Here is a 10681-nt window from a genome sequence, read left to right on the forward strand (position 1 = left end):
ATTGAACACAATGTTTTATTGATACCTTTATGATCTTAAAGCAGTTTGGAAGCCTACCAGTGCCTCAATCACTATAATAATAAAATACATTTTAATTACCTATAAATTTTGATGCATGGGTTTTGGGTGTTTTATCATGGCAAATCAGAGCTCCACCTGCCCACTTAGCTCACCAGGACATGGGAGCAGGCCGCTCACTTCCAAGCTACAGCTCCCCATCCCTTCTGGTGCCCCTCACTCCCCACCCACAGCCTACCTACCCCTGCCAGCCCTGCCAGAGCAGGGCCCCCAGGTGCTAGGGCTAAGGGGCCAGGGACCTGGGTCTGCAACCCCCTGCCCCCAAGCAGTGCCTGAGCTTCAGCTGCCACCCACAGGAGACAGTGGCTGCTGCAGCAGAGCAGGGCATGGAGCCTGGTTCCCCCTCCCCTGTGGGAGGCTCAGGATCTCCACCCTGCTGCCCTCCCCGGGGGCCTCTGCAGCCCAGCAAGTGGGACCTGGCATGCCAGGGCAGACTGGGACTGGATGGAGAAGCTTGTTGGCACTGCTGGGAGTGCCACCTGCTCCATGCCCCCTGGGCTCCACGCCACCTGCTCCATGCCCCCTGGGCTCCACACCAGGCAAACATGGGGCACTTTGCTAGAGCAGCGCAGGACTTGCAGCAGCAAGGAGCTTCCCCGCCTGGCCCTGCTCAGCCCTGCTGTGCTAGGTCCCACCTGCTGGGCTGTGAAGTCCCCGGGGGGGTGGGCAGCAGGGTGGGCAGCCTGCCCCCAACCTGGGGGCACACACACCCGAGCCCCCCCCCAGCAAGTGTGTGCAGTGGCAGGGAGCCAGCCCCCATGCCACCTCCCAGACAAACCACATAAGATATTGTACAAGATACTTACTGTAAGTCCATCTAGTTCGGTCTGCCTTCTCACTGGGGTCCTGTGGCTGTGCCTTCTGGTCCTGGGCCCCGAGCCTCACGCACCACCCCAGCTGGGAAGCATCCCCAGCCATCCCTATGGGGGCTTCAATCCCACATCCCCCACCCAGACTTACCTGTGGGAGCTGCTCTCCACGCTGCCTGGTGGCCATGTGCATGTGTGACTGAGCACATGCACATGGCGCCCCTGCCTGACCATCCTCCTCCCACTGGAGAGAAACTGGAGAGAGCTCTTTGTAGAAGTGGAAAATCCTTGTGTTTCTCCATTAAAATGAAAAATCTGCGTTTTTCTCACTTAAGACGGAAAATCCATGTGTTTTTTTCATTTTTCTGTGGGAAATGGAAAACCCAGATCCTTGGTTATGTCTCATGATTCACTATTTGTACAGCAACCTGAAGACAGCTATATCTATGCCACCTGCCAACAGACCCAAGCAGACATTAGAGGAGCTCCAGTGTGCCTCAATGTTGTCAGCTGGCTGACTATATCGTAGTATGGCGTAGGAGGTACAGTAGAGATTTCCTAGCAGCGTAGGGCTGCTTGTGTCACTGGCCCAGCATGCAATGAGAAGTGTCACCTGGGACCAAAACTAGCACTTGGATATTATTACTGAATTCAAAACCTTCTGAACTGAGATCAGTGACACTATCATTTTCCTAATAAAGCAAGTATTTAGCACCACGGCTAACAGAAAAAGGAAGATCTTCTGTTTCTCTGAGGAAATTTGCTGTCTAGTTGCTCACCTCTCTTTCATATTGCACAAGATACTTACTGTAAGTCTGTCTAGTGCAGTGAACCACATGGGCCATGTTTTCATGCTAGTGTTTTCCACACTCTCAGCTGGCTTTTGCAGGTGAATGCTATTGACACGGGTAATCCTTGTTAATTAATTTTGCTTCTTCATTTTTTCAAACATACAATGAAAAATTAAATTGATAGCATCTACAGCTCGTTCTGTGATTTTAAAAAACCCTGATAAATATGATACAAACCTACAACTGTCATCTCTCCTCTAGTTGGACATCACTAATGGGAAGTCTTTTGTCCAGCCCTCGTGGGTGCTTCTAAGGTTTTAGGCTGAAATTTATTTCCACGCATGTAGGCAGCACATGGCAGTTGAGAGCCCCATTTAGAACTGAAGTGGTCCAGAAGCTTGGGTTGGCCCTCTGCCTAGGGGTGAACTTCAATTCACATGTTTAGTCTTCAGAGCCATATTTCATTTATTTAAAGGTAGATATTTCTAAAATGGAATAAATGAGCCTTGAACCAGCTCTGCTGCAGGGCCAGGGCTGGGATCAGCAATCAGCTGGTGCAAGCTGCAGGACCCTCTGTGGCAGCAAGCACCCAGCTTTCAACTTAACCCTGGAGGAACCTGACAGGTGAGATCCTGGATCCTTCCTCCTGCCATACAGTCTGTGGCTTTCCTAGTGCCTCCTGGAGGCTTCATATAGCAGAGGGGTTCCTGACTGATGTCACTGGTGGGCAGTTAGGGCAAATTGCTTATATTATCTCTGTGGAGTAGTCCAATGATAGCTGAACACATGTTGCTTAATACAATCTGGATATGTTCCTCCTGCGAAAAGTCACAGCTTCACTAGGATATCAACACACTTAATGCATGTGTTACTTCTGGAATGCATGATCCTTTGCATTTTAAGTGCATTTAACATGCCAGGTATAATGTGTGGCATGACCCTAAGTCTAGTGCTTACAGACACCTCCTCCAGGCTTGTCAGACTGTCTGCTTTACAAACAACTCTCTTTACAATGTCTTTTAATAGAGGCCAGAGTTTGCTCAATCTCCTCTTAGTGTGGATGTTTTTCCTTCTATTTGGGGCTGCCTGTGAATAATTCTTCTGCAACAATAAGATTTCAAGAGAATAAACTATGTATTAAAATTGTCTCCTGGCTGTCCATGGCGTTTTATGGGCCTTTTATGATCCCTTTGTTCTGCTGAAGTGAGATACAGAGGCCAGAGTAGTTTCTTTATATTTGTCCTTTGCTGCTTTGATATTTTCCTTCATCTGAAATAACAGCCAGTGAGACAGAGAAACAAAGACTTTGATCATTGCGTCTAGCTGTAAATTTGTATGGTAACTAGTTCAAGTGGCTCCTAGTCCTAACTGGTAATTAATAAGAACATTCATGAGGGTAAGGAAATAAGTAAGACCTTTAAAACAAGTGGGATTTAATTCATTATTTGTTGTTTCCCTATTTCTTTTTAACCCAAAAGGAATGTATGGTAATATTCCTATGAATCATCAATAAAGCATATTGATTCTGGTCAGACTTTGCCTTTGTTATGGCCTTACAATTGTCCACATGTTACTGGACTTTTTTTGGCCAAATTAGTTTCTCAGAACAAACTTAAATGAATTCAGCACAAGAGGGCTACATTAACAATGCAAAATATGGCTTTATAGAAGACTTTTGAGTAAGGAAACATTATTTTCCATATTGGTGTTCAAAAGTTGCCAGTCAACTCAAAATTACATTTCATTGGACCTGATCCTGATCTCCTATATATTTTCTTGGCACCACTGCTTTTTTTATTGACACTCATGGAATTACTCCTGGTTTACATTGGTATAGGTGAGATCTGGATTAACCCCTCTGACTTTTGGTGAGGTTAATACAGCCAACCTCTGATTATATATACCGTGAACTGAATTCCTGAGAGAGAGAAATTCAGTGCTAAAGCTATCAAATGTGACAAGAATTCAATTTTTGCCTATGCTCTTCCCAAAGATGATAAATTTGACATTCATTGTTCAAATTCTGCCCTCTTTTGATGTGCTATAAGCAAGATACGATGAGAATTTCAGAATTTATTCATCAAAAGTGTTGTGCACAAAATTTCTATAACCTTTTGCAGCTTTTTTGTAATTGTTTCTGTATTCTGAAGCTCCCTATTATGTTCTCTAGCTCAAGAAGCTCCCTATTTTTAAATATGTTTTACAATCCTTCCGGTAGGCCTAAATAAGAAGAAAGTAGGAATAAGTAGAATTCCAGACCTTCTATCTGACCCCTGTAAATTGTTTTTGCTTGCTTTTTGTTGAAACTTTCCCTCTGTCATAAAGGAAGTGAGATGTTGTAATGACAGTGTCAATGAATGCCATTTATTGCTCTTTGTTTTTATTTCTGAAATAAAAATGCCTTCAGCCTTGAGAGGCTGAAAAAAAATTAATTTCCACTGTTCCTAAGATGAAACTATACATGTCTGTCTAGTTACTTTTTTAAAATTAGACATGAACCCAATGTTTGAGCCGTCAGAAACGGAAAATAGAAGCAGGTTCTAAATACAGCAGGCGCGTCTACATAAGGCACTACTTCGCCATAGCTCGTCACTACAGAGACATGGCGTCAGCAGGCGCAAACCGTGACATCGATGCTATGTTGCCGTAGTGACAAGCTACCTCATTACAGCGTGTTGCTACAGGTGTTAAAAATAACCATGCACCACCAGGATGGCACAGTAACAGCTGTTACTGCGCCGTCATTTAGTGCTTCCTAAGGCAAGTACTAAACAATGGTGCAGTAACAACTGCACCATGGGAGGCACATGTAGATGCACCCAATGGCATCTAGTTCTGGAAAAGACTATACTTCTAAATATTAAAGCATATGTAAGATTGACTTAAGCTTCCTTGCTATGCTTTACGATGGCAGCCTGAACCCTCAAACTCAGCTATGCTTGTCTATCAGTTAGAGGGCCAGGTTGTTTCTTGCTTGTTCTTTTAAGGGGGTGGGGGTTAGTATAGCATTCCCTCTTTTTCCCAGACCTCTGTATTTGCAGATGAAGACAGGGAGGCAGTAGCATAACAAAGTGGGGGTGGAGGGGATGACTGCGGAGCCCCGGGCATCAACCCTGGGGAGGGATGCAAGTGCTGTTGCTCTGGCACTGATGGTGGTTCCCTAAGTATCCAGGCATTCAAATGTCCAGTTGCATCTCTGGTGTGAGGAGTTGGAAGGTGAGTGGGTGGGCACTCCTCTGTGCCTTCAAGAGATATAGTTGGAAAATGTAATACCAGGAGCAGCATTACAGATCCTGCAGTTCCCCCTGCAGTGAAAGGCCTACCCGTAATCCTCTGCTTCAGAGCTGCTGCTGATTGCACAAGGATGAGAGGGAAATTTATGAAGACATTATTTGACATCTGGATTTTTTTCCTTCTGATTTCTTCTGAGGCACTGGTGGGAATGGTCTGCAGCAGTGTCATGAGGAGGCGGGCAAGGAGAGCCAACTGCTCCGGAGCAGAACAAATAGGGGGAAGCTGAGTTTGCCAACTCTTACAGGGGACTTTACTGCAAACAAGGGCAGCAGTTCACCAAGAGTTGCTGATTTGTTTCCAGAGCTCAGTCAGGGGTTTTGGCAGAAGAAGGTTTTAAGCATGTTTTTCAGTGTTTTAGTTTACTATTTAAGGTGTGGATGATTTTGCATTCTCAGAGCTCAGTGGACCACACCTAAAGGAAAGTATGTCCTCTAGCATGCTCCATCTTTCTAGAGTTTGCCTGGCTCAAAACTTTTTCTTTTCTATTCCCCCTACATTTCCAAGCTTTTCATCTGCATGGGCACTTGGGGCTTTGTCTAGTGCTGGGCAAAATGTTCTGAAGGCTGGTAACTGCTCTATAAATCAGTCTTGAAGGAAGAGCTGGTACAAAAGGTTGCACTGTACACTGTGTGCCGAGGGGAAGCTGATGGACAAATACATGTCAGATATGCCCTATTTTCCCCTAGCAACAGTAAAAGATACTCTGGAGCTGCATCCAGGGCATTTACGGTACTTCTCTCTTGCTTTTAAATGTGTGAAATTGAGCTCTGTTCTGTAATGATCATCTATAACAAAGTTCAGAAATTAGGTAATCTATGGTTGTACAAGAGACAAGTCTAATGATTTTTAGCACTAACAGCGCACAGGCTCCCCTCTAGCCACTGGCATAATCACATCCTCTGTCTGAACAGTAGGAAAAGCTCTTATTGTTTGTTAGCTTTTCATATCCAAATTGCTTGTTATTTACTTTTGCAGGCCTAATGAAAACCACAGGGAGAGCTGATAGAAATGTCACGATGCCACTATTATCTCTAACTTGATGTGTTCTGCCTGAAGTCACAGATAGACTTGTATGACTGCTCCTTCATTTTTACCAGTCATGCAGTTACACATGGGATGTCCTCAGCATCCCTAGGAGACAAAGGGGGAGGGACAGGAATCATAGCCTGCAAAAACCCTATTTTTCTTAGTTCCATAGGCAGACAGATGGCTGAAAGTGGCAAAAGTTTTTTTTAAAAAGTAGGCCCCTCACTGCAGTTGTATGAAAGAGTGGAAAATTTACTAAACATTTGCTGGCACAGGGAATCGAAACAAGGTCTTCCAAGAGAGTACCCAAATTACCAGGCTACAGTGTCATGCTTATGCCATCACTCAGCTAAACCCTAGCACTCAGCTAATGAATGGTTAAGCATTTTATGCAAAAAACAGCAGCTTTAAAAGGGAGTTCACACTCAAATATATCCTTTAGTTTAGAGGTTGGGGCAGTGATGTGAGCAGCTGGAAACTGGAGTTGCTCCAAATCAAGCAGATGAGGGACTTGAACCCTACCCCCAGGTGAGGGCTTTTGTCACCACAGATGACCCCCTTGCCACATCCTCTGGGAGGAGTCCTCTGGTTCTGAGTGTGTCCAACAGTATGGGCATCCACACAGCTTACTTACAGGGAAGAGGCTTTACCATGCATTGTCTGCTCCATGGTAGTACTTCATGTGACTGTACTGACCCCATAACAAGTAGAAATAAACCCGCTCTTCTTTTATTGGGAATTATGCTACTGAAATTTAGATTCCACTTACTACAAGGGAAGGGCATACATTTGAGCAGTTACCACAGAGCTGTTGGTGTGTGGTAAAGCCTCACCACCTTTTTACCTCGTGGTAAATTGTTTGTATGCCCATACTCTAACAGCCCAGGCCCTGCTTGAGGCGATAGGAGGGAGGGATGCCTCCCATGTGACTCCGCCAGGGTTTAGATTCAGACCGACTCAGCAGTGTCTGCACGTTGGTGGTTCCACGCGTGTAACCATTCTGCCAGGGACTGGATGGCAGGAACAGGGGTTCAGTTCAAATTCAGGGGTTTAAAATCAATTTGTCAAATCTGGTTCAAGCCCCCCCACCTACAGACCTGGGGAGAAAATTGTAACTGGGTGATCTAGAGTGAAAAAGCTTCCCCACTTGCCAGCAACATTGAAGCAAAACAGGGTTTATAACAGGAAAAAAGGGGTACAATCACACAACTTTAAAGAAAACCTGAATGATTAAACATTAGCTGAATCCTGAAACTGCTAACAGTTTCAGTCACTGCAAAACAGCCCGAGGGAGCTATTACCAAATACACTCAGTTGGGAAGGGAACTTACCCAGGGCTACTGTCCAAGGGCTCTACCGTCTACACCAGCCAATAGCGACAGCTGAGAAGGGTGGCCCAACTGGGAGGACCTGCTGTTCCTCGCTGCTGGGGGTTGCTACCCTACTTCGGGTGCCTTGCTACCTACTTCAGCAGAAGTAGTAAGTGCTGCAAAGGGAGGCCCACGCTGGAGTTGCTGTCACTCCACTGCCGGGGGTTGCTGCTAGGGTACGCTGCCATGGATTCCTGCTCCTTTGCTACTACCAGGGGTTGCTTCTACTCCTACACCAGGGATTGCTATCTGTTCCTCTGTCGGTCCTCCTTAGGTTGCCAGTGCAAGCCCAGCTCTTTTGGACCCTGACCTGCTACAACAGCAGGTTCAGGGATTATCGGCTCTTTTAGCTATAGTGAGTATCAGGCTTCAGCATGAACCCACTACAGGGACTTGTACTCACACTTCTCCTTTGAGGAGCTTGTGAACCACAAGGCCATCCAAGAAGTAACTGTTTCCCAGAATGTCTCCTGCTTCTCACATACACCATCTCTGTGCTAAAACTGAGGAGCATCCTACTGCAGATCTCTGCACAGCTCCTGTGAATGCTGACTTTTGCGTGACCCTTGCATAATTTTCTATTACCAGCATTTATGAGCCTACAAACTTCACAGTTTGGAAGAGGGCGTTGGGGTCAGTGGAAACCAAATCTGATGCACCCGGCCTTTACAATTTCACACTTTATTCCCCAAATGTAAAACCCACACTGAGCAACAGGGAAAATAGGTGTGAGTAACCTCAAACCTTAAAACACGTATACTAACTAGGGTATACAGAGAAAGAATATACAAAGTTACCATTATAGAATATAACAGTACCGTTATAGAACAAGCAGAATAAACAGGATTACATGTGTATCCAGCAAGACACCTTTTCGCAGGAAAATCACAATGAAAAGAAATGTTTTATACCACTTAATCTCTACCTTTAGTAGTAAAATCTTGGGTGTCTACAGAGTGGCAGCTAAGTGGGTATTTGGAAGCTGCCAGTGCTGCCCTTATGCTAGACTCCATTGCTTAATGGGGCAGTAAGGTGCCTACAGTTTCTTGACTGAGGACCCAGAGCTAAATCCACAATTTCTGCCTCATTACCTGATAGCTTAAACATATTACTACTTGGTCTGCCTTCCTTAACTAATCAGAGTAATTGCTTTCTCACAGATAATGTGGTTTTGTATACCACAGACTTCTCACAAGTTCAGTAACATAAATACTAACCAAACATAAATATTCCCTTTAGGAATATAGTGTAAACTATTATATAATATTTTCTGTCTGCCAAAGAAGACCATTCATATTATGAGGTCTTATCTAACCGCAGTCAGTATAAACTAAACACTCTTAAGATTTACTCTGGTATATCTCTCCTTTTTCTTTGCTGATGTTGTTAAAATGAGAACAGATCGCAAATGGAGACAGGCATTATAATAACTAAAACATATTTTGAATTGGCATATCTAGAACTGTGTGTGTACACATATAGTAGTATGTATATGTGTGCATATACTGTCAGCCATAGGTATTAGTGTTGTGTTTTTCATTTATCAACATCATATTAAAAGGCAAAGTATTTTAACATGCATGTAGTATTATAATACTGTATATTATAATACTGTAAAGTAATGGCATCTCACAAGGGGCAGACCATTTATGTTGCACCCTGTAACATAACTGTGTATTACTGTGTGCAATATGATTCATACATTAACATGTATACCAAATGTGTGGTAGTGATTCATAGTTTCTAGGGTCAGAAGAGACCTGAGTAGATCATCCGACCTCCTGCCATGGCAGGAAAGATTACTGGGGTCAAGCTATCCCAGCAAGGTGTTCATCTAACCTCCTCTTAAACACCCGCAGGGTAGAGGCCAGCACCACTTCTCTTGGAAGTTGGTTCCAGACCCTAGCCGCCCTGACTGTGAAGTAGCACCTCCTGATATCTAGCCTAAATCTACCCTCTGCCAGCTTGTGACCGTTATTCCTGGTCACTCCTGGCGGTGCTCGGGGGAACAGGGACTCCCCCAATGCCTGCTGATCCCCCCTGACTAGTTTGTAACAGGCCACTAGATCCCCCCCTCAGCCTTCTCTTGTGGAGGCTGAACAGGTTCAGGTCCCGTAGCCTCTCCTCATAGGGCCTGCTCTGCTGCCCCCTGATCATGCGAGTGGCCCTTCTCTGGACCCTCTCCATGCTGTCGACATCCCTCTTGAAGTGGGGCACCCAGAACTGGACGCAGTACTCCAGCTGCGGCCTGACCAGTGCCGCATAGAGGGGGAGGATCACCTCCCTGGACCAGCTCGAGATGCATCTGTGGATGCATGCCAAGGTGCGGTTGGCCTCCCCACACTGCCGGCCCATGTTCATCTTGGAGTCAGTGATGACTCCAAGATCCTTTTCTGCCTCTGTACTGACAAGAAGGGAATTCCCCAGCCTGTAGGTATTGTGCCGGTTGTTCCTCCTGAGGTGCATCACCTTGCACTCGTCTGTGTTGAAACCCATCCTATTCTCCTCCGCCCGCCCTTGTAACCTGTCTAGGTCTGGTTGTAGCCTATTGCTCCCTTCTAGGGTGCCCACATCCCCCCACATCTTAGTGTCATCAGCAAATATGAACAGGGTGCTTTTTACCCCCTCGTCCAAGTCACTGATGAAGATGTTGAACAGTGCGGGCCCGAGGATCGAGCCCTGGGGAACCCCACTGCCCACGTCCCTCCAGGCTGAAAATGATCCGTCCACCACCACTCTCTGGGTGCAGCCCTCCAGCCAGTTGGCGACCCAATTGACTGTGTGGGTGTCTACACCACAGCCTCCCAGTTTCTTAATGAGAACGGGGTGAGAGACAGTGTCAAAAGCCTTCCGAAAGTCCAGAAAGGCTATATCCACTGCTACCCCTGCATCTAAGGATTTGGTCATCTGATCATAGAAGGTCACCAGGTTGGTCTGACAGGACCTGCCACTGATGAACCCATGTTGGTTGCCCGTATGCATGAAATCCCCTGCTGGCCCCTCATGGATGTGTGCCAGCATAATTTTCTCGAACAGCTTGCCTAGGATAGAAGTAAGACTAACTGGCTTACAGTTTCCCGGGTCCTCCTCCTTCCTCTTTTTGAAGATGGGAATTACGTTGGCCCTCTTCCAGTCCTCCGGCACCACACCAGAGCACCACGAGTGCTCGTAAAGCTGTGCCAGGGTCCTGCAATGACCTCAGCCAATTCCTTTAGTACTCTAGGGTGGAGATTATCCGGACCGGCTGACTTGAATAAGTCCAGTCCCTCCAGAAGCTCCATTTATTCCATCAAAGTCTTGTCCACCTCAGTGG

The sequence above is a fragment of the Crocodylus siamensis genome, chromosome 5, assembly GCF_052110815.1.
Source record: "Crocodylus siamensis isolate JL-2025a chromosome 5, ASM5211081v1, whole genome shotgun sequence".
NCBI classification, from domain to species: Eukaryota; Metazoa; Chordata; order Crocodylia; family Crocodylidae; genus Crocodylus; species Crocodylus siamensis.